The 25,426-nt window shown below is 45.4% G+C and overlaps 1 protein-coding gene across 4 annotated transcripts in view; it reads left to right on the forward strand.

Moving 5' to 3' along the window:
* Positions 1 to 25,426, forward strand: part of SYTL4 (synaptotagmin like 4) — a 1,339,985-nt gene that overhangs the window by 220,816 nt on the left and 1,093,743 nt on the right. For 2 of the 4 annotated variants that reach the window (XM_069612954.1, XM_069612952.1), the window contains exon 2: positions 17,436 to 17,516. The exons of the other annotated variants lie outside the window; for them this stretch is intronic. The gene's annotated coding sequence lies outside the window, so the exon portion shown is untranslated. The remainder of the gene's footprint in view (positions 1 to 17,435; positions 17,517 to 25,426) is intronic. 4 annotated transcript variants of the gene reach the window in all.

Raw genomic sequence — 25,426 nt, forward strand, 5'->3', positions numbered from 1 at the left:
TTTGTCCTCGTGACAGGGACATTTGTCCTGCTTGGCTGGTTTCTGGATCACAGCCCTTTCTTTTGACGTGAACAGTCTCTGCACTTTCCTGCTGCGTGGATTGCGACCCCTTTGTTTAGCTTGATCCACAGTTGGTTCAGATATTCATTGTTTCTTGGATCTCTGATGTACGTTAGGCTATCCGTGGTTCTCCCGATGAGTCCTGGGCACTCCTCTATAATGCGAAAGAAAAGCGTGTATGTCAGTTCATCGATGATCACTTGTGGTGGAAGCATTTGTGTCCTTATTACTGTATTCGGGCAACTCAGTGAGGGCTTCCGCGATGACAGTCAGTAGTTGCCTGATTACCTTCTTATTAGCAGGATCTTGTATAAAGTCTGTGACACTGGAGACTCTTCCTACGAGTGACGGGTATGAAATTACCACTAGCTGAAAGTAGGTCAGTACATCCCATGTGAGATTTCTTCCTTGAGATACCATGTAGTCTGTGAAACAACGTCTCGCTGTTGGCTGCTTCAGGACACTGTTTTTGAACAGTCTATCAGAGTCCTTGTTTTTCGGCAATGCTCAAGGATGGCTTGATTCAAAGCTTCGTGTGATCATAGTGTTGTGGCTTGCATGCACAATTCTCTTCTTTTCCCTGCAACGGTGATGTACAGTGTCCATTTTAAACCCTCGTCTCATTTTCGTTCTTCTTCACCCTGCAACTATAATGCACAGAGTGTTCGTATTATGTCCTTATTCCCCCTTTTTCCCTGCGGAAAATGTCCCTGTTCTTAAGCCACAACTTGCGCAGGAGTTCCTTTTCTGGTCTTTGCTGCTTATGCGTCCTTCTTCCTCGTCATGGATTTCGTCTGCATGTGCTGAGCTTCTTCCCCGTTGTCTGTGGTTTCTTTGCGGTGAGGTGCAACTGGAGGGCTCTCCCCGATATATGGTTTAATGTCATTTAGGAAGAGCCATGCCTTCCTGCCCTGCAGCTTGACGGCTGAAAGAGTGCAGTCCTCCACGATGAAAGGGCCATTGAATCTTGGTTCGTCCCACCTTTTCCTCGTATGGTTCCTTATCAATACTGCATCACCAAGGAAGACTAGGGGCGCACATAGACTTTGAACTGGGTCCGTTTCAGCAACTCCTGTCGTGTTTTGTGCTGTGTTGCACCCTTTTCGCCGTCGCTGCAGTTGGCCTGAAATGACAGAGAGGCTCGATGTCATGCAATTCAAATACTCCTGCATTTCGGTCCCCAAGACCTCTCTAATTGGCTGGGCATCACATCTAGCTCTATCTCAAGGGTTATGGGGGGTCCTCATTCTCCTGCCCGTGACTATCTTGTGCGGCGTGAGATGATGGTCGGAGCCTGGATGGTTCCGAAGTGCATACAATGCCAGTGGTAGACAGTGCAGCCATCCCTTTTTTAGAGTGAGTTTCAACTTGGCTATCCTCTCAAGCTGTTGAGCCTCTCACATATACCATTTCCCTCTGGATGATACGCCGACGAGAACTTGTGCTTTATCCCAAGCAGCAAGCTAATCTGTTCAAATACTACATTAACAAAGTGAGCCCCGTTATCTGACCTCATTACCTCACACACCCCCCATCTAGGGAACACTTCCCTCACCAGGAACTTACCGGCACAGGTTGAGTCTGGGTGTGTACAGGGACCTGCTTCTATCCATCTAGAGAATGGACACACCACTACAATTAAGTACCTGTACCTGTTGCACACATGAATCATGTCGACATAGTCAATATGTAAGTGCTGAAAAGGCCCATTTGACCGGGGGATGATTCCTCTCACTACTTTTAATGTGTGCCCAGTGGTGAATTGCTAGCAGATTATGCAGTTCACCATAAAAAATGCAACATGCTCTGCTAAATTCGGTGTAAACCAGTCTTCTGCGAGCGTTGCAGCGAGATATTATTGTGACATATGAAACGGGTAATGTAATTGCTCCAATGCTATCTTTAGTAGGGCGACAGGCATTACTGGTTTACCAGTGCTGTCTTGCCTCCACAACCGTCAGAGGGGTTTAAAGAACACCCTCAACGCTTCCATAGATTCTTCTCTTAATGAGGTGCCTCCCCTTGGAGCTGCATTAGTTGAGTCTGCCCCATATTGCTATAGGCCTCTGGTGTGGCTCGTGCTACCATCATACGCTCATGGGTGCGTGCCACTTCTACTTCCATGATAGTCTCATTTTTGGATGCCATATGCTTGGCTTCCCTGTCCGTTTCATGGTTTCCGCGTGACACGAAATCCGTCCCTTTGGTGTGGGCTGCGCATTTCATGACCGCTATGCCTACTGGGAGGTGTAGTGCCTTAATCAGCGTGTCCAATAAGGCTGCGTGCTGCACTGGTGTGCCGTCTGCTCGGAGGTAGCCCCTCCGCTTCCAGCGCGCTAGTCCAGCGTGCACTGTGGACGTCACATAGGCGGAGTCACTGTACACCGTTACTTCCTGGTCTGCATGATTCTCAATGGCGAGTATCAACGCCAATAATTCTGCAGCCTGTGCTGAATAATGAGATGGTATTCATGCACTAACGAGTACTTGAAATTCTCTGTTTGCTATGTGTTTTATTACGGCAACGCCTGTATATCTTTGTCCGTCTTCTTGGTCGATTCTTGAAGAACCGTCAATGAAAACGATTTCACCACCTGCCAGGGCATTTTCTTTCACCCTGGGGATTTCATCATAGAACTCTTCATAATTTGAGCAGTCATGTATCGGCTCTCCTTCAGTGACTGTCTCAGCTATGAACATGGCTGGGTTCACTGTTTTACATCGAACTATTTTGATCGATGGATTTGATATAATCATCTCATAGGCAGAGGCCCTTTGAGATGTCATTGTGCCTTTCGGTTTCTCTAATATGGCAAATAATGAGTGCTCGACGTATAACGTCCTGGAGCATCCCATTACAATGGATGACGCCTTCTCTATGGCGAACGCGGCGGCAGCTACATTTTGTTTGCATGGAAGTGGCCTATCATAACCGGGTCTAGACTCCCACTGTAATACGCCAAGGGCTTATACCCCAGCGAGGTTCGCTCAGCGAGTACTGCCGTCATAACATTGCCATCTGTATGTGAAAACGGGGAGAATTCCTCTGCATTATTAGGAATCCCGAGAACTGGGTGTTAGGGAGAATTCTCATTTATGGCTAATTTCCCTCACCTAGTGAGTCCCCCAGCAGCTTTGCTGAACCTCTGGAGTTTATTTTTTTCCACTTGGTAAGAGTGAGAGCTTTTCCCCCCACTCTTACCTGTGTTTTGCTATGTGTTTCTACCTGTTTTGGTGATTGTGGACTCTGGAGTGCACCACTTCAGTAGCCCCCTTCTTTTTGTGTCACACAGCACCTTCATTGCCGTGGCACAGGGTTGTCTGTGAGACTTCCCTCGACTCCATTTCTGAGGCGACTACCGTCCCCCAGAAAAGGGGTAAAGTTACCATTAACTTTACTTAGTCAATCTACCACAGATCCAGTACACCCCATCTTCCATGGAGTACTGGAAAGGGTTAATTTGTATCCCTTTGTATCTGTACCTCCTAGAGCATTGTTTTGCTCTTTAACATTTAGACTTGGCTGGTGGCAGTGGTCTCTACCCTAACTTTTCTACCGCGATTATATTCGATAAACGTGGTACTGTTCTTGGCTATTATAGTAGCCTCGAACATAAACCCGCTTGACCAAATCATCCTTTTGGCTTCGGTTGGGTTTATTCACCGTTTCTTTTTGTTAAAGACCTTCTTGTGTTTTACTTTGCGCGGCAAACTAGGTTCGCCCTCTTTGTTCACTGTCTTTTGGCGGGCTTCTGCTCAGAAGCCCTCCTCAAGGCGCCTGGGTGTCTAGGTGTGCTGAATGTGAGGGAGGGGTGTAGTCACCCCCTGCACAGGGTATCCTAGGAAACCCAAGTCGCACTTGGTCATGATTGGCCAGGGTAGTTGTCCGGGCTGGACAACCCCCCTGCTGGGTGATTGACAGCCAGGCTGTGTGAATGGGGGTTTTTCGCATAAAAGGCAGGTCTCTTGGGCTAGAAGTCAGAGAGTTGCCATTGGAACTACAAGGAACCAAAGGGAAGCGGAGAGAACGACGGCTGCTGCAACTACCCCGTCCCGGTGAAGCCCTGCTGCAGTCCTGAGCTATCTTCCCTTCAACGACTCAGAGAAGATCCAGTCCGGAGTCTTCTTCCCTTGAGCTTGGTGGGGACAACCAGATCATCTTCTACAGCCAGAGGAACCTCTTCCTTGGTCGGAATCGCTGCACGCTGCTGCAGTGGTCCGGATAGCCATCTGAAGAGCCTGTCCTGCTTTTAAGGAGCACACCTTTTATTCTTTATTCTTCGTCGCTGTTGCCGGCTTCATCCCTGTGTGGTGCAGACCCCCTTCAGACGTCCTCCTTCACAACGAAGCTCCAGGGATTGTGGGTCTGCGGGAAACCACCAGGAACAACTGCCAGGGCACCAGCTGCAGTATTGGAACAAGGTACTGTATTCTACTTGAGGAAACTGGGTGAACCCCTTTTCTTCATTTCCAAGGCTTGACCTTGTCTTCCCTCCTTCTTATAACTTTTGCTTCCGAACATTGACAATATTTAAGTACTTTTTGGCTACGTTGAATCGTGAACTGTCTGACTGTGTGATCTTCGGCAACAGCCCCGTTGCCTTTCGACCCTGGCTCTGGCCATTTGACTTTTGAACTCCTGTCTCTTGATTCTGCCTGCCTAACCAAAATATTGCCTTTGATTTTTGCCTCCAACTCCCTCTGGGTATCTCAGAAGCTATGTGTGTTTTGCCCTGGTAACATTTCATGTCACAGATACGCGTTTATTTAGTAGACCGAACTGTCAAAAAGTGATCGCAATCATATTCGCGGTACCGTGTTTTGTCCCTAACACCGGTTCATTCAAACACAGGGCACTTACCTTGAGATTTCATGTACAAAGTGAATTGGTTAGTTGTAGTATATTTAAAGTGTGGTTTTTATTTAAGTTTAATAGAAGTGTTGTGTTTATAACGAATGGTTTAAAAATAAATGTACTTATATTTTTCTCCCTGAAACCTTGAGTCAGTGTTTGCTTGAGTCACAGTAATTGTGGTCCCTTTGTGTAGTCTCTGCTACTGCTCATATACTCTTGAGATAAGCCTGGCTGCTCCGCCACTGCTACTCCTCTGACATAGTAGTACAGGCTTGTACCAAAGGTAAGACATGTATTGCCACCTGTGGTCTTAATTGTGTGTAGTGGTCCCTAAGGGCACTGCGCAGGATTCTGCCTAACACTGGGGCCTTACAAATCGCCCCCTTGAGTTCTGCAAACCCCTTCTCCATTGCCTCTGTCCATTCAATCTTTTCCTTTGTCGCCTGGGCCTTCTTTAGGGCCAGAAGCAAGGGCTTGGTATAAGAGCTGTAATCGAAGACCCATGCTCTGACATAATTGCACAGGCCTAGGAAGCTCTGCATTTGTTTTATCGTGAGCGGCTTAGCTGTGTTCATGATAGCTTCAGCCCTTTCTGGGGTTACCTTTTTTCCCTCATGTGAAATTAGCTGGCCTATGTATAGCACCTCTTGTTGACAATATTGTAACTTTTGCTTGTCAACCTTATATCCTTTCTCAGCCAGTATAGTCAGTAGCTGGATAGAGTCGCGCCTGCATTGCTCTTCAGTAGTGCTGCAGATCAGAATGTCATCTAAATACTGCAAAACAACACTGTCTACCGCAATATTGCTTAGGTCCATTTGCAGGACTCTATTGAAAATGGACGGAGACTCACAATACCCCAGTGGCAATCTTGTGCTCTTCAGACACATTGGTCTGAAAGTAAACAACGTCCGATCTTGCGAGTCACGGTGCAACGGGATTGAGAAAAAAGCATTTTTCAAGTCAATCACCATGAAATATTTTGCCTCCGTGGATATGTTGCATAGGATTGTAGATGGATTAGGGACTAGAGGGAACTGGGCTTCGACTATGTCGTTTAATGGTCTTAAATCTTGGATTAAACGCCAAGACCCTCCCTTTGATTTCTTGATGGGGTAAATCACTGTGTTACAGGGTGATTCTGACGTCACTAGGATGCCCTGCTCCATCATGGCGGAAATGGTCTTTGCCATCCCTTCTCTGGACATGGGATATTGTCGCGCTTTTGGTAAAATTGCTCCTGGTTTCAGTTTAATTTTCACTTCTCCTGCCCCCTTCACGAGGCCTACATCATAGGGTCCTGTAGTCCATACCGAGACAGGCACTTGGGCCATGTCATCATCAAAGTATTCTGGACGTATCGGTGCCAACATCATTCTCTGTGGCACCACTCGTTTGATCATTTTGACCGAAAATATGAGACTCCCTTCCAACCTATTCTCTTCTAGGTCAGGGTCTCCTTCGAACAGATCATCATCAGTGACGTCAGTCACTCGATACCCTTCTTCGATGGCGATAATCGCGCACCATGTCTGCCTTCATCATCATACCCTTCGACCAGGGCTACCTTCCCTTACACTGTGGCAGTATGTATCATTAAGGGAAATACTTGTCCCTCTTCTTCATGCATAGGTATTCTTGGTCTGAATAGGAACTCATCAGGGGTTCTCATAGTTTTATCTGCGCGGCCTGGCAATCCTGCCATAAGCACACGCACCCCATAAGCGAAGACTTCTGGCTCTAATGGTATAGCTCTCGTGGCTATGCGTCCGGAGTATGCCCTCATTACTTCGCACACGTTTGAATAATGCATTCCTGTAGTGGAGCATACTATGCCGTCCTCCGTAAACAAAATTGTCAAATTCAACTTTGTCATTAAGTCCCGACCCAAAATGTTTACTGGGGTCTGGTGTGAATATAATAAGGGTGCATTTATCTCGCATTCGCAACTCTGAGTATCTATGGCCTGGCCGGACAAGGAAAACTTGTCTTCTCACATGCACAAGCGTGTTGCACCCGTGTCAACCAAGAAGGAATATTCTTTTCCCCCCTATGACGACATTTACCCTAGGTTCCCTGTTAGGGTCTGGTGTCACTGATAGGATAGAACACATCAGGGTTCCCAGCGAGCTGTCCGATTTCATGTATAAGTTCGGTCCACTGTATACTTGTGGATTTCCTGAATTTCCAGGGTTGACTCCCCCTCCGGAGTTTGTTCCCTGTGATATTTGCGGTTGGGATTGCCCCTACGGCAAGTTCCCCATGTTCGAGGGTTGAACCCCTTTCTGCGTACCTTGCTGCACGCCCGGTGTCGGTTGCTGCACTGTATGATTCTGTGCACCGCCTGTTGCGGGAAGGCAGGCTGGTTCACCATGCCTGTTCCCATTCCTTGTCCATTTTGCCACGTGCCTTGGTTTCTGCACGCGCGTGCCACATGTCCTGTCATTCCGCACAGCCAACACATTGGCGGTGGTCGGGCCATCTGTCCGTTTGGCATATCTGGACTGCCCATCTGCATGCTTTGAAAACAACCTTGATTATCCTGGAAACCTCCCGGATTTCTTTGAAACCTTCCCTGATTACTCTGCCACCCTCGTCCCCCAAATCCCCTTCCCCTCTGGTAAAGTCCCACATTACCCTGGTTATTCTGCAAAGGGTTAGTCACTTGTTGTGCACTTGGTTCAGCTGGGCTCGTCAACATAGCTCCTTCGAGAGCATATTTTGAGTTTCTTTTGCACCAGCTTCGCTTCCTCACCCTTACGAGTTGCCTCCTTTTTTCGATTCTTTTCTTGCAACAATCTACAGTAGTGTGCGATTGTCAACTGTATTTCAGCCTATGGTTCGCTTCTACTCCGACCAATTTCTTGAGCTGTTTTTGCACCGGTTCAGGCAACCCTTGGCACAATATATGGTAGAATACAGGGATAGATTTCGTCCAAGATTCATGCGTTTCGAGCACCCATTCCTCTTGAGAATTCTGGATATAAATCAACGGATCCTCTGACTCTTTCGTTTTTAGAGTCATTATAGCTCCCATATCGGAAGTGTCTGGGTACAGCACTCGTAGCGCTTTCCACACTGCTGCCCTACAATTATTAAATGGCGCTCCATCATGGGTAGTGTTAATTATGGTTAGCCCAGGGTATCCAGCCCGCTTCCACATATCGTCTGCTCTCTCACCAAGTATGGCGATCAGGAGACCCTTCATGTCCCCTATAGCTAACGTGATACCCCCTGTCATTTTTTCTAACTCATTTATCCACTTCCCAGCTCCCGAAGTCAGCATTGGATGCTTGTTTTTCAGGTTCTCTCGAACCATGTGTGGCCATGGAATATATTGTGGTCTTGCGCCCCCCTTTTCTAGCAGCGGGAATTGAAATGCGCAGTCTTTCTTCTCTTTCCCCATAGCTCTCCTGTCTATCGCTGGGGTAACATTCCCGCATCGCCGTCTACCTGGCAATGTCCTCAATCTGTCTACATAGGCAGGTGCTGGCACCCCCCTCTGACCGCGGGGTATTCCCTCATGTCGACCAGGCTGCGTGGCGTTCTCCGATGCACTAGGTGCGGACTCGCTAGCGTCTGACTTTCGTACCCCTTGGTCCCTTGGGAGCCGCTTCTCGCGCCATCTCCCTTCTTGGTGTGTCTCGTCCTCCATCTCCCCACCGGAGTCAGACGCTGATTGTTCCCAGTTCACGCAACTCCTTGCATCTTCTTCATTTTTACTAATTTCTAGCCTGTCCAGGGACAGTCCCCTGCTCCCACTACTTCGTGTGACATCCTCGGTGTCATATAGTTGAGTGCTTTCCAAGTGCTCGTCCTCCCTTCCCCCTTGGGAAATTTGTTCCAGCCCATTTCATCGTATATTTTATCGATCGTTTCCCCGATGCTTCTGGTGTCGAAGTCATCTTCAGTATTTGCCCCACTCGTGCCTGGTACTGAGTCGTACGCAGGAAATAATTCTTTGATGTCTTCCCATTCTACAACAGGATTGGGTTATTTTAACTTCCCGCTCCAAACATTCAAGATCCTGTGCCCTCTGTCTACGTTTGCGTTCTATATCATCGACTTCCTTGCGCTTCCTTGCTTCTTCTCTGGTCTTATCTTCTTCCCTTCTTCTTTCATTTCTCCGCTCCTTTGCCCTTCTAACTTCCTCATCTTTCCATCTCTTTACTCTCTTTTCACTTACTCTTTGCTCTTCTTCCAACCTTTGCTGATTCTGTCTGTACTGGTCACAGGCTGCCTTCTGTTTGCAATCTAGCTGTTTCTCTTGCTCTTCGCGATATAGTTGTTCTTGTTCAGCCTATCCTTCCTTTTTATCTTTTCGTCCCTCATTACCTTCTCCTTTTCTCTCTCCCTTCTTTGCGTCTCATCAGACTTCTCTCTCGGTCTCACATCATAACTTCCCTTACCATCGACTTTCAACAATATCTGCCCTCCCATCCATTCATCTTTTGCAAATGCTATCTCATCAGATCTGCCATTGCTTCCTTTCCACTTCTTTCCCTCCCTCTCCTTAACGAGAAATGCTCTAATCTGTGCCTCGTCCTTCCTTTCATCATCACGTCTCCTTGTCTCTCGGGACTACGGAGGTAAGATTAATTTCCTGCTACTTCTCCTTGATTTCGTCACTACTCTACGTAGGTGACTCATAGGCGGGGTTGCTATACCAAGTGGCTTCCTTAAGCTCCCTTAACGGGTAGAGCCCCTCTGACTTACTCCCCTCGATCTCTGGCTCAGGCGGGGCTGGTGGCGCGGTAGGCGTCTTACCTCCCTCTGTGCATACATTTAGTATCCAGTCTGCAGGAGGCTCTTCCTCCTTTGGCTGTTCGAACATTTTCCACAGTTCTAGAACAGCAAGACGTTTCTCTAGTTTCTTGCCTGTGTATGTGGCATGTAGATAGTCGTCATATGCTGTAAATCTGTGGACACGGCATAAACATTTTGTGGGTGGTACCCTTAGCCCACTCTGTGCATGTGCATGTTTGGGCAACTGCTTGCACAAATGGGCAAGCGTAGTTATCTCTTCCATACTTTAATTTCGTTACCAACAATATTTTATACACTTTTCACACGTCCAACAGTATGAGCGAGCACCAAATACGCAAGCTCCAATCCAATCTTTCCTGCCAAAATTCTATATCCTCAATTTACTCAAGAACATCAATCCATTGGCAATTCCCTCTTAGTTACGGAATCGCGTAAAGCCCAAACTTCATTTCAAACAATCAATGATACAGTTCTTTACATTTGACATATAACCGGACACGCATGACAGACATTTGACAGACTAGACGGACACCAGCTGGACACATATATATATACCTGCCTTCTAATCAATACCCCGACATGGGGTTTAAACGAACCCCATTAGTGCCGTCTTCAATCGTCACCGTAGCCTAATCGTCCCCCATTATGTGGGCTCTGAGTTCACGTTTCTTCTGACAGCTGTATTAAAGCGCAGGAACAAGGCAAATCCTCTTACTTTTTCCTCTCGGGTGTCCTCGCGGTAACAAAAAGTAGGTTAATCTGTGGACACGGCATAAACATTTTGTGGGTGGTACCCTTACCCCACTCTGTGCTGTATTTTTTTAAGCTTGGGTGCATGTTTGGGCAACTGCTTGCACAAATGGGCAAGCGTAGTTATCTCTTCCATACTTGAATTTCGTTACCAACAATAATTTATACACTTTTCACACGTCCAACAGTATATATATATATATATATATATATATATATATATATACTCTCTACTTCTGACTAGTTTCATTTTTCTCCACCACCCTCCGTTACCTTTCCCTTACTTGTTCTAATGCCTACAAGACAGCAAGTAATGAGTTTGTTTCACTCACCGCTCGCATCCTTTCCTCTCTGGAACTTCGGGATCACCGCCCCTCCTTTTTCCCGCCTCTTGCAGTCTTTTCGTCCGATCCGCTGCCCGTGGGAATGAGAAGGGTTATGCTTTGAAAGGCAGGTTCCTTCAGACCCACTGCAGAGTTTATGGACTTACACTATCATTGTCCACGGGAAGCTTCTCAGTCTACTCAGCCGAATGGCAAAGGACTCGTGATATTGCCAAAAGCCTAGAGTTACTTCGTGCCATCGGTCTATGGGTGTCTTAGTATTAATTAATCAATAGTTGATGGTCAAACCATCCTCACGCTACCAGGTGTACAAGAGGGCGGAGCATCCTCTGACGGACCCATAGGTCAGAGCTCACCCTCTAGTACCTGTAAGACAAGGTAGCTGCACCAAGAGGAGGTTGGGGTGCAGGATTCACTTACTCCAACACAATTCAATAAGGACAACTCAATAGTTTGGCAAAGGGAAGTCCGTTTAAAGTACAAAAAACGGGGAAACAAATGGTAATCAACAGAAGCGCAATCGCCTGTCTCGCTTCAACTTCCAAATTCTCCAAACAGCAATTCTTATAGGTAAAACCCGTCATCATTTGATGTGTAAAACTCATTTGTCATGCAATTCTATTGGTCGGAAAGGTAACTTAAGTATAGGTGCTGTATCTGTATATGGTAACAGAGCATGCGGATTGGATAACTCTTATCGGGTGGGCGTCTACGCCCATCCCAATACATCAATCGTGATAGACATCACTACAACTACGACGTCTTATTGGTTCTACAAGCTATAGGACCCTATATTATTTGGTCCATTGTGATTGGGTGGGTTACACCCCTTGGCATAAATCTCCACTTTAATCAGCAGCATGCAGAATGGACACCCAGATGCGGAGTGCTCCAAGATTCACCCTGCCTCCCTTCCATCAAACAGTACCTTCAGGGCTATGTGTGAATTAGTTGGCTAAGGATGGCCTCAAAACTGTAGCTTCTTATTAGGAAAAGTTATGGCATCCTGGTTTCTGGATGACAGACGTTGGTACCTCTTTGCCGTTGGCTGGTCACGTGTCTGTTCACCTTGAATCCACTTAATTTTCCTTCTTTTCATGCATTTGATTCTTACTTAGCCTCGCCACCTGCCTGGGGCCTCTTTATTTCGACCTTCACTGGCTGGTTGGTATGCTCTGAAGTTTTGATTCTCTGAGGCTGCAGCTCTCCTCCCTTCCTTAGGTTGACCTCGAATTCCCAGGCGTTGAGCTGCTTCTTACTGAGTTTCGATTCCGCTCTTCCCTTTTGGCTTTGGCTGGAATATGAATCTTGCCCTTGCTAGCCCTCTGCAGCCTGGGCTTAATTCTGCTTTTACAAAATGGAGTCGCACTTGTATAGTGTGCTTTTATTGAAGTAGATATATAGTTGGCGCATGCCGCTCTATTCTTCTACTAAGCATTGCAAGCAGTTCCGTTTACTTAGCTTCTTGCGTTTCAAGCCTATTTACACGCGTTAGCTTGTTGAAGACTTCCATCTCGTTTCGTAGCTACGTTTCCTTACGTCTCTTTATGTATCAACATTGTTTCTTCTTACATGTCCATTACCTCTTTATTCTTTGCATTTCGCCCTTGTGTGTCATCTTTCGTTCATCGTTTATGTTCATCTGTACGTCGTGTCTGGGCTCTTATGTTGTCACCAATCACCTTCCATTAAGGCTCTGTGGGTCTCTTCAGGGACAGTCTGTAGGTAGTCTTCATTTCGTGTCAGCTGCTTGTACGGTTGTCTGAGAGGGTACCGTGCTGCCCATGGCTGTCTGGTTATAGGCATTTTAGCCGGTATTGCTCTTCTGATGGGCATCAAGCATAGGCCCAGTATAGCTCTCTGTTGGTTCAATTGCTCCTCGTACGTCATGTATTTTGGCGAGTATGTTCTTGGTACCTCGAAATGGGGGGCAGGGGTGCAGGTCATGTCTGGGACATACTCTACGCCATACAAAAACACCAGTGTGTGTGTGTGTGTGTGTGTGGGTATCCCTCTCATTGTGCGGTGGGCATAATATGCCTGTATCAACACTGCCACCCTTGCTGGATACATCCAGATGTAGAGCACACCATACCTTTTTCTGAACATTAAATTGTGGCGTTCAGTTTGCTGAGTTGTTGATAGGTGTGTCATTTGAGTACAATAATGGTGCTACTATATTCTGTGTCCCTATTGTTAATCGTACATCTTTAGCCAGAGGAACCTTCAAAACCGTCCCCGAAAAGCCTTGTGTGTCCAAATTTTTGTTGTATTACGGAAATTCCTCTTCTTGTATGCATGATCTGGTTTCCCCAGTATGTATGAGAAAGGAAAACCCCCTCTGTGATATTTGAACTGCTACCTCGGACTCCTACTCTGGGTCTTCAGTTACTGCTAGGATAGGACACACTTGCACTTCCTGTGGGCACCCCTATTGCGAAAATGTGTTTATGGGAGATGTGAATGTATTGCCGCCTACCACTGTCACTCGTGTGTATTGGGGTACGGTATTCTGTCCCAGAATCGTTACTCTCTTATACTTGAGTCTGTGCTGGTGCCGGAAGTACACCCACTGTACCTTGTGCTCCTGCCATTTCCCCACCTTGCGCTTGTACTTGTCCCTGTGCTGATACTCCCTGCGTTTGTGTGGGCAGCAATTGCAGCTGTTGCTCCTCCGGCATCACTTGCATCTGTTGAGGTGTCTTTGTTTGTAGATATGCCTGCTGTTGCTGCATCCCCTTCTGCCCTATTTGTGCTATTAGTGAGCATGTTTGGGCAAAATGGCCAAAGTTATTGCACAAAGCAGTGCCCTCCAACACGTGGCCCAGACCCCTGTACCCCACTCACCCTCCTATTGGATAATACCCTTTACCTGTCTGATACTGTCCTGTGTAATTATTTACCCCAGCCGCATATGAGTACCTTGGCTGCTGTTGCATGCTTGTAAATGCTGGTGGTTGTTGCGTCTTTACCATCCCCCATTGTTGATTGTTTGGTGTTTGCGTGTATCCTCCTTGCTGTGTTACCACTGCTACTGGGAGCCCCCCTTGTTTGGTGGGTGGGATGACAACTGGTCCTGTGAGCACTGCTCCTTCCATGCTTAATTTAGCCAGTTATTTCTGCTTATTTCTTATTTATTTTCTGCTTTTTCTACGTTGTCACCTATCTCGTTATCTTTCTCCTGCTTCCTTTACAATAGTGCACAATTCTTGCCTGAATCTCAGGCCATTCTTTCGCTTTAATCCTCACTATATTTTCTAGTGAATCCTGCACATCCACAGAGAGCCCCTCCCTAAGATGTGATAAAACAAAGGGATTTTGTCATCCCAGGACTCTTTATTTTCCTGTTTCCACATCTCTTGTATGGATCGTAAATGTTCTGCGGGTTCTTTGTCTGGCTTCATTTTACATGAAAATATCGACCCTATATCTTATGTATCTGGATATAGCTCTCTGAGCTCATATATCTGGATATAGCTCTCTGAGCTTTCCACACGTGTAATTGTTAAAGGGTGCTCTGTCATCTATATTAGAGCTTAATTTTACTCCTGCATATCCAGCTTGCTGCCAAATTTTGTCACTCTGCTCGCCCACCAAAACTGCCAATAAACGCTTAATTTCCCCTATGGCCAGTGGAATACCTGCTGTTTCTTTTTCAAAAACATAAATCCACTTACTCGTTCCCGCCATTAGAGAAGGTCGACTGTACAACATATCCAAGGTATGTAATGCACCTCACCTTTTGCTTTTGCAAGGGGCATCTGTGTTTGTGCTCTGGGTTCGCGGTGGTCTTTTAGCTACTGCTATTCTAGTTTTCCTACTCTTAAGACTGTTTTCCCAGTCCCCCAATGATTCTTCTCTTTCCTTTTCTTCCCTTTCATCTCTTCTCCTTCCCCTGCTTTCGTTGGTTAAATAGCATGTGTTGAATTCATCTACTCTATGTTCGCTATCGCTGCTGTCCTCCTAGTCCGATACAGTGTGATCGCCCTCTGTCGTGTCTACTTCGCTGTCAACCATGTCCAGTCCCCATTTGTCCATTTTAAATTGTAGTCGCCCGGCTGTACATCCCTGCTCGTCAGTCATTCCTTGTACCTTCCCTTTTTTTCTGTATTTCCCTTTCCATTGCTTTTACTGCTTCCCTGAACACTGAGTCAAGTTTAATATCCACCAAATAGTTCTTGTTCACTTTCTCATCCTTATTCCCAGAGTTATGTTCACATTCTTCTTTCTTTTTGTTTGTACCCTCCTTATCTTGAGATAACCACCTAGGATTTGTGTATCCTGCAGCTGGTTTCAACAGTGGGTACATTGAATGGGGGACGGGGGGGTCACATGATCCCCTTTTCCTCGTCCCTCCCTCCCTTCTGTCTTTTTTTTTTCTTTTCTTCGTACAACTTCCAGAGCCCTAGAATGTTGAGCTTTGCTTGCCTATTTTTGAGCTTTGCTCCTTTATAGGTGACTAATAGGTATGAGTACATACTGTCAATACTGCTTTTGTCAAATGTTCCTTCTCCAGGCCATTCATGATAACACTTCCCACTTTGTCGTTTGTCCACTGAAAGTGGTACTTCATTGTTTTGTCGCAGTATTGTGGCATTTCTTGCACATGTGATCAAGGGGTGTGTCCATCCAGTAGGACCACATTATCACACCTTCTTCCTAATTGTTAAAGTACTCTTCCCTCCCCTTTCTCTTCTTACCCCTGTTTATTTAAACTGTAAATTCTTCATTCTTATTCACACACTTGCACTCACTCAATCTTATACTTACCGCTTCACTCATTTGCCCATTTCATTCACACTGGACCTCTCTGCAGGCCATGCCCTCTACCACCTCTCGTTCCACTCCTATCACACAATGACCTTCTCCACAGGCCTGTCTCGTAAATTTTTATTAGTACATGAATGGCCCTCTCCACAGGCCCACCATCTTCACAATAATTTCCTATGATAGTACACTGAGAGTGCGGTTGCTCCTCCCTTCGTTTGACCGCACCCGCTGTATGCACTACACAGCTATTTCAATATGTACATGCTAGTTCGGCTCCGGCCTTTCCGTAATCTCCACAGCCACACGAAACAAAAAACTGCAATAACTTCCACTCTAACGTAATAAACGGCTACTTACTCACAAAATACTAACGCATATGCTTCTTTCCCTCTTATTCTTCTCCCATTTCAACTTTTTGACCTCAAAAGAATATAAAAATTACGCAACTATACCAATTTCCTGTATTACACGCAACTCCCCTCTAACCAGGTCTGCCACATCCTATGCAATCCTCTGCTCTAATACAGATGTACCACTGCCCACTTACTCCGTATCTAATAAGTGGACCTAAAATCTAACACTATTACGACCAATCGCCCTCCACCTCTTGAGGGTGCGTCCTATACACCATTAAAGTAATCCCTCCCACTCCTTGCACATTCATGCACGGGTACAATCACAAATCCCTTTCGGAGATTCTCCACTCTTCTCGACCTCAGAGTCTCCCTTCAAAGGTCAGCTAGCCCATCTGAGCGAAGTCAGCGCCCTGACCAGATGGACCTTGGCGAGATCGGAGTCCATGGGCCTCCTCGATATTTGAGCTCTTAGAACTGGTCAGCAAGCGCTATCCTGCACTACTCCGGGAGCACAGCTGGAATCTCCACGCATGGTAAGGAAAGCTGATGAATCTCGCTGGGGCCTCCAAAAATGTGCAGCGCGTCACCTTGGAACTCAGCAAGAAAAAATTACAAAAGTAGTCAAAAGAGTGTATGCCATGCAATAAGTAACAGTTTTATTCAGGACCCAGACGCAGCTGGGACAGCAATATTCTAACAGAACGTGGAACAGAACTGCATGAAAAGGCGCGGTCTAAGAAACGCCCCTAAATCCAAGCTTTTATAATCGTCTAAGCTAATTAAAATCACTTTCCAACATAAAGTGTCCCCATGAATAGCTGATTGATAATGGCATAGCAAGCCCCTATAGAAGGGCATACATTACTTTCTATGATTGGGTCCTGCAGACCTTACCACACCACTCCTGGTACTACCCATGTGATGTCACAATCCAACCCCCAATTCCCACATCATAATGCAAACTCATTTGAAACATTTGAGATGACCAGCAGTACTTTATTCATCTTCCCTATCATCTCATCTCTGTTCTTGTTAGAAACCTTCTACCATGACACTATCGAAACCTTGAACCAAGTACAAGTTTCCATGTATATGTCGGACATTAAGACCTCTTTAACCTTCTTCCTAGGCAGAAATGTAGTCGGGCAATTTGAAACCGCTGTGGGCTTTCTGAAACCGTCATAAGATCAAGCTTCGTGAATTAAATATGTTGAATTATAAAATGGTTGTGCATTCATGACCTTTCAGTGGGGCCCATGAGCTCTGGTTTATGACCTCGAATGTAACAAACGGTGTTTGCTTCTTACTGTGTCATTCTGGTATCGTGGGGCTTGCAAAGTGCTACCAGCCGCTGCGGCTTCTAAGCAAATTAATGAAACAAATGCACTCTCATGGAACACATGTTTCTGAGGCCTATTTGGCATGCATCAGCCTAATGCAAAATTGTATATACTAATGCTACATTGTATATATTTAACTGTGGTCCATCTTTATTATCTATGTTTTTTTTTAACATGAAACCCTATTATTTAGGGCATTCTCCAGCCGAGTTAAAGTTACTGTGTGGCTATCAAGGAAGCCCCCACCCTGTTCAGAGTGCTACTTTGGCAGCTGGTAAGTTTGCATCTTTTTAGCGGACTGAACTTGCATTTTTACCACAACCCCATATTGGATATCTCGATGCTCATATTCGCCATCTTTTTTTACCCCCACTTTCATTGCAATAAAGCATATATGATGCACATGTTTTGGACTTGCCAGCTGGTACAGCGATTCTGGTAGGCTAGCCACCAGAAAATTGAATCTTCAGGGATAGCAACCTTCAAATGGGTGCTTAAGACATGATTATTGGGCATATTTTCTCCCCCAAGACTAGGAAATGTGTAACTAAATTTCTTGACCTAACATTTATTCTTGCAAAACGTAGGATAGCTATGTTATGGAAGAAGGCTGTGGGTCCGCAATTTCTTTTATGGTGGGAAGCTATGAAAAGATGGTCTATGGCGGAGACTAGAGTGTGGTATAGAAATGCATATAGGGCCACAAGGGATGTCACTGACAATAAACTAGCTTGGAATTCTTTACTACAATATTTATTCTACCCATCTGATGATATGCCAACGTGAAAGTTGCATTGCATCTTTACTAAGATGTGTCAATCGATTAGTGATATTTAAGGAGAGGTGATATACTCAACTTATGTAGTCAAGGAAAAAATATCTACAGATGCCATGTACTGAAATGATGGTTCCATGTGTTAATTCCGCCACAAAAATATTGTGATGCAAAAAAAAAATATCGACTATGGCGAACCAAATGCCCATATCTACGGTGATATTTTAATTGGGGATATAATGCAGTGATACCGAAATTATGCTATGTGATATTGTTTTAATTGGATGTTCTAGAATGGATGACACTGAATGGGTGACACTGGGGTTGATTCGAGGGCAACAACTGAAGGCGGGCTGCTGTTTTTTATATTTTTTGTTTATGATCTACTTCTGTTCAAATAAGGACAGAATTCATTTCCTACAAATGTGTTAAGATAAAATAACAATACATAGATTTCTTTTAAAAATGCAGAGTCAAGAGGCAGAAAGACACAAGGCAATAGACCATACAAAAAGAGGTGTCAAAGCAGCACTCAATAGTGGGAGGCAAAGCAACATAATGTGAGACTGTGGAGACCGATTAGAAAGAGGAAGGAGAGATGGAACAAAAACATGATGAGGCCTTGCAGCAGAGTTAGTTCCAGGCAGCAACAGTAGGAGTGAGAGGCAGAGGATTGATGCTGGTAGAGAGGAACTCGATCATGAAGAAGCGATGTAACTAGCTGTTTCTGTAGCTGTACTAGTTCTTTGTCCATTTTTTTTTGTCATGAAGATGCCGTTGGTAAGCAACAAGTTATTGTGTGGGAAAGCATTAACAAATTATTTGAAGCCACAAAACTGAGCTGTTTGTTTATAATGTTTTTGGAACAGTTTTAACTTTATGCACTCATTGAATAGATATCCAATAACTTTTAGTCTCTTGTGAAGGAGAAAATGAATGTTTACTCTCTGGAATTTGGATTTACTCTATCATTCTAAATCTAAAGAGTAAAATACTCACACCTGAAAATCCGACTTGCAAGCTGACTGTGGTTTTGGGTCTGCTTAGGGGGATCTTAAGGCTCTCTCAGTAGGGGAAGGGCACTACAATATTACTGTGCAGGATTACACAAGGGGTTTGTTCATTCACCATGCTTTCAGGGCTGTCCTTCCCGAGTGGACTATTCATGTGGGGGGTGGGGGTAGTCTAGACCTCAGGACTGTCCTGTGGTGTGTCTATGTGATTGTCCCCTGTCAAGTGACGGGGACTAAGATGGTGTAACCAGGCATTTTTCCCATACCACCACCGGTTGCAACATTTACTGGGGTGGGGTAGTGCCCAGCCGCCTGAGTCCCTACCTTGCTGTTCCCTAGGATCAGGCAGGGCACTTCATCATAGTGCCAACTCCCATGCATTCTCCTCAGAGCTCTCTTTACAGCATAGGGCTGTGTCCAAATGCCTGGTTCAGAGCTGTACATTTACCTCCTTGGATCATTATATGCATCTGTGGCACCCATTTGTAATTCTCTGTATGTCATTACTTTCTGTACTTGTAGCCCTCTGTGAAAACCTGAGTTGCTGCCAGAACCCCGGTAAGAGGATGTCTGAGCCAGTCCAATTCCTACTGTGCAAACATGTTTCTCTATTAGACCTCTTATGCCACTTTGGAGTGACACGACTTCAGTTCCCAGAAGACAGTTCTTTTTGGTTCTCTTGAGGCTTCTCCGAACCAGACGCTGGCCTGGTGAAGTGTTAGAACAACTACTGTCAGCACCTCTTGTTCCACTTTCATGAGTGACTGTACACCAACTCCCAGCATACAGTTCTACTTGGCTTCCTTCAAATCCCTTATCACACATCACCATTGATGAAGCAGGCTATAACGACAAATCCCAGCATTCAGTTCACCTGGGCTCTGTTTTTCGAGTGACTGCAGCACAAGGCACAACCTGCAGTTCCTCTTTGCTTTTGTCTTTTTGCTCTGCTCAGGCACTGGTGCACTCTCAATGCGCATCCCCTGGTACCGGTTCTGTGTTGGAATGTTCCATCATTTGCCATTCGTTACTCTCTCCCCTCAATGTCGTTCTTTCACCTACCTCTTGGTAAAGTTTGCACGTTCCTCCACTTTTGTCTTGCTGATTTCATCATCATAGCGGATTTTGCTTTTTTAACAAATCTTTCGCAGGACAGCAGTTCTCAAGGCATCCTGAGCTGGTGTCTAAACAGCACAGTAGAATCTACAAATGTATTTAGCTCAATTTCACCACAAAGTAAAACCATAAATGGACCCATAAAATGCATATTTTCTGAGAAGTTTTTCAAAATGACTCTAATTTCAATCTCCCATTCAGCAACTGAATGTGCACTGTGATTAATTCCCCAGCCAAGTTCTGGGGACTAACAAGGCGGGAACTCTGGGGGGCTGGGTGGCTGAGCCAATAGATGTTGGGCCTGGGAGTAGACTGGGGAAAATCCTGAGTTGCCTCACCTTGGGTCCAGCTACCGGGTAGGGGACAATTGCAGTGCCACCTCTCGGGCCATTCCTATGTGGCTGGACCGTCCCCTGGTGCATTTGGCCAATCAAGCCTTGGCAGCTTTGACCCTTCCCAAGCCTCTTCGGGGACTCTGCAGCGTAACCTTACTGCACCCCCAACCACAATTAAAGGAACCTGAAGCCCTTCCTACACGCACTCATATTAACAAAATTGAAAGAGGGCTTTCACTTGAAGGGAAAGAATTTCCCTGTAGTTGCTGATGGTAGCGAGTGCTTATTGTAAAAAATAAAATGATCTCAACACAGCAAAGGAGTTCTCAAGGAGTTCATGGTACCAGCAGTGAACTCTGTGGATGGTGTTGCCGGTTTGATGCTTTCCGAATGCTGAAAGCACAGCGCAAGACGTAGAATCTCAGTGACCTTGTTCGCTAAGAAGGGATTCTCCTGCTCATGATAGAATATTACTAATTTTTTGTATTCTCAGTGGCAACAAAAGTATCTACCAAGCTTACCCAGTGTGTTCCAATAAAACACACACCGGTAAAACTGAAGAGCTCCCTACAGACAACACCCGGAAGTGTCACGACCCTCGCCCAAAACCCCCTCTGGCAAACCCATTGGCCAGGTGGAGTCAGGACTCGGGCCTCTAGAACCTGGCATCCTTTTCCAAAACCCTCGTGGAACCACTCCTGGCGCCTATGGTGCCAGGCTCATACACCATGAAAAACATGTGCTTTGGAACTACTTAATGTGTTATCAGCCAACATGGAGGCTTCCACATAGCTTGGTTCCAAAGAACCAAGCTATGCGGTCTAGTGTTTTGGGTGTGGTAGCCTAGGGACTACTTTACCTGGACTATTTTGTTCGGGCTATTTAAACCACACCCGAGCAAGACAACACGCTTCGCGTTACTTTGCAGCTTGCAACGTGACGCTCACCGTGTCCAGCTATTCCCTCGAACCTTGGAGAAGCAGAAACTGCAAGGAGACAAAAGGAACATCATTAGCAGCAGCATCTTGCCTGCAGTCTTCATCTTTAGCCACTCGCAGCTACTGAGAACAGCTTCCTTGAATCTGCACGCCTCCCAGACAGAACGACCTGAAAGATAGAGGCAACATTAAAGAAAGCAGTAGAGACATTTGCAAGTTACGAACTGCTCAAAAGGCTTACCTGGCTGGTCGCCTCTCGGCTGGCACCACTCCGGACATTCCACTCGCGCTGAAGAACACTGTGACCTACAAGGAAGGAAAACACAGATTAGCAAAGGCAAGACTTTGCAGCGCTGCGCATAGCGCTTACTTACCGCATCATAGCGCTCTTAATACGCCATCATTTACCAGCGGGGCTCGACCAAGCCAGTTCGCCACGCTGAAGCTCCGCATACCTAAGGGAGAAAAAAAAGAGACATTTCTAAACAAAGAAAGGCATGCAGGATAGCAACAAAACTAAAGAACAGCAATAAGACCTACCTGAACAATATCAAACGGGCCGGCGTCAGTGAAGTAACTGGACCGCACACACCCATGAAAGACAACGCGCCCCTGCAAAGAAGGCAGAAAGGAGAGCACGCCTAACTCTACCACAAGGTGAGGAGAGGGCCCCAGAGGGGCTGAAATCATACGGGGGTGGAGGGAGGATACTTAACCCGGTCGGTCGGCCTTGAACGCAGTCCTCCTGTATTTTCAGGCAGAACCTTCCCCGCAAACCACATCTGGGCAAAGCTGAGAAACATACCAGCGAGTAACCCGGCTGGGTGGCGTCCCTGTGGATACCAGGTGAGTGTAACAGGAAGGGTCAGAGAGTGTAATATCCAAGATGGTGGTAGGCCAATTATAGACATGGCCCAACCTTTTTAACCTAAATCCCCCACAGGTGCCCAGAGAGGCCAACCATTCCAGCCCTCACCAAATTATCAGCCACAGGTACAGACCCCATCCCTCCAAGTACTCTTGCTAGCCAAAGCTCACCCCACAGCAACTCCCACCGAACCAATTGCATCTGCTCTTATTCCTAAGGTTTACCCTATTCTTATACCATATCTCGTTTTCTTTAACACTTGTCTCTGTACTTCTGTCTTTCCTACAGCCTTTAAACATGCAACTACCATTCCTATCTTGAGAAAACCCACAGCTAATCCTCTTGTTTCTAATTTCTGTCCCATCTCCCTCCTACCATACCTCTCTAAACTCTTACAGCGCCTTGTATATTCTGAGATTTCATCCTTTGTGCATAACTCTCTTCTCTCGGCTCACTATTCCAAACATTCTTCTTTTCTTAGTCTTCTACACTTATCTGCTGCTTTTGACACTGTGGATCATTCTTTGCTCTTGGAATCTCTCTCTTCCTTTGTTCTCAGAGGTTCTGTCCTTTCCTGGTTCTCCTCTTATCTGTCTAACAGAACTTTTTCCGTCTCCTGGGCTGGCAAGACCTCCTCACCTTTCCCCCTCGAGCACGGAGTTCCCCAAGGATCAGTCTTTGGTCCTTTTCTGTTCTCATTGTACACTTCTAAACTTGCTTCCATAATTTCTTCTTTTGGTCTTTCTCATCACTTCTACGCCAATGATACACAACTTTTTCTATCCTTTTGGTCCTTCACTCCCGAAATCCACCACACTCTTACAGCCTGTCTTTCCGCTATCAAATCCTGGATGTCCTCTCACTTTCTCACTCTAAATGCAGGGAAGACTGAGGTCTTATTCTTCCCTGCTAACACTCTTCTCCCGCATCCTCCACCTCCTCTCATATCCTTTCCTCCGTCTACTCGCTCCATTTCTCCCATAGCTCGCAATCTTGCTCTCTACTTTGACTCTAATCTCTCTTTTGCTCACCAAATTTCTCTTACCTCTCGTTCCTGTCGTTTCCATCTCTATAATATTCAGAAAGTTCATTCTTTACTCACTTTTCAAGCTACTAAATTTATCTCTTCCCTAATCTTCCCTCAAATCTTTTACTGGTCTATGGTCTACCACTCTTTTTATTCTCCCAAGCTCTTGTCTTGCTCCCTTAAAATCAATCTATAATTCTTCTGTTCGTCTACTTTGTCTACTTTCTTATCAAGACTATTTCCTCTTCACTTGCCTCACTTTTGCCCTTTCACTCCCAACTCCAATTTAATTTCCCTTGAGTAGTCTTTAAATCTCTCTATAGGCTCGCACCTGACTATCTTGCTGTACTATTATCTTTCTATACTCCCTCCTGTTCTCTCTGCTCCTCATGTCTCTTTAGACTGAACATTCCACGTCCTCCATGCACCCAGCCCCGTTTCCGATCTTTTCAGCTTCATGCTCCCCTACATTGGAATGCTCTCACACTCTCTCTTCGCTCTATCACTGTTTACTCTCTTTCATCTCTCTGAAAACTAATCTTCTTCATTGGCCCTGATTGCTTGTTACCAGAATTGATTGATGTCTGATATTTATATAAAATTATTTTTGTACCGTTCCCTGTTTTTAAAATGTGCAGCGCTTTGGATTAAGGCGCTATATAAAATACAAATACAAATTAGTCCTATTTATTAAAAGAAAATGGGGTTGGAAAAAGGCCCATCTTGCCCTGACCAAAAGAGAATGTCCCTACCTATGAAGCTAAAGCAAAATGACCTTATGTCCGAAATACATCTGAGCCTCACATTAACCCACAACATAAGAAAAAGGTACAATAGAATGTCTGTTTTTACTTCGACCAAATTGTGCAAAACCATATATATACAAAAATATACATTCTTGTCTCCAGGGTTTAACTTTGCTTTCCCTGAACTCTTTCAGGAAAAAGTATTTTGAAATGCTATGTTTCATCAAAGTTCCAATAAAGGTAATGACAATGTCTCTTTCACTGATGTTCTTTTTAAAGATGGCAAAGCAAATGTTCTTTCTACCATACAGTTTGAAATATATTAGAGGAAAGTCTTTCACAGTTTTTCGGATGGCAGAGCAAATATTCTTGCCACAATATAGGTTGAAGTATATGGAAAGGAACATTTTATTTTGCTATCCTAAAAACTATAAAATATTTTTACTTTTACCAAAGGCTTAATAGAATAAAAACTCCTTTTCAACACAACCTTGTATTTCCTGGTGTACATCCCTGTCAGGAATGTTCAACTGAAAACTCTGGATATCCTGATTTACTCTCCTTCCAGGAATATCCCCCTTCCTGCTCACACAAATCACCAATGTACTCTCCTGCCAGGCATTCCCCCCCAAAAAAGTTCACTACTTGATTCTCTTATCAGGTCTATCCACATCATTCACATTTCCCTTAAGTAGCACACAATGGAACTTCCTCAGTGGTATAACTCTGTTGACTTCAGTTAGTACTTTCACCAATTTCCCCCACAATAGCATCCCCTGTATGAGGGTTTCTGTGAACTTTTCATACAATGTCTCTTGACTATTGGCAATGTTTGTTTCAGGTTTCCCCCAACTGACACCTCATGTCAGGAGAATTGTACAACTCTTGCCTCCTTTTTTCTTTCAGTATCTTTTTGGTCTGTATTCAAACTGTATTTGGTCTGTATACCTGTCGGAACGCCTCAGGGTTACCACTCTCACTGGGCCAACTCACTGGAATCTCTTGCTCGTGGCGCATTGCTGCAATACAGTATTGCTTCGGGATTGGCTTCCGCGGCCTGTCAAACCCTCTCTCAGCATCTTTGCCGGCCTCCCGATTTCTCGCCGGTATGGTGGCTGCCCTTCACTCAACAGCGTTGCTGACAACCTCCCTGCAGCTGCATTCACCGTACTTCTCAGGAGGCCCTCAGTCTCTGCTGGATCTCCCGCTACTCCGGTACATCAGAGTGACAAGAGGGTGTGGGAGGGCTACTTGGTTTCCCGCCTACCCTCCCCTATGCATGGGCTTATACTATGCGGTATTGGGATACCGTTTACTTATCCCAATGTTTGTTCTACTGTTCTAGCATTATTTGTTTTGCTTGATA

Source organism: Ambystoma mexicanum, chromosome 5p (genome assembly GCF_040938575.1).
Source record: "Ambystoma mexicanum isolate Mex_15411 chromosome 5p, UKY_AmexF1_1, whole genome shotgun sequence".
Taxonomy (NCBI): Eukaryota; Metazoa; Chordata; class Amphibia; order Caudata; family Ambystomatidae; genus Ambystoma; species Ambystoma mexicanum.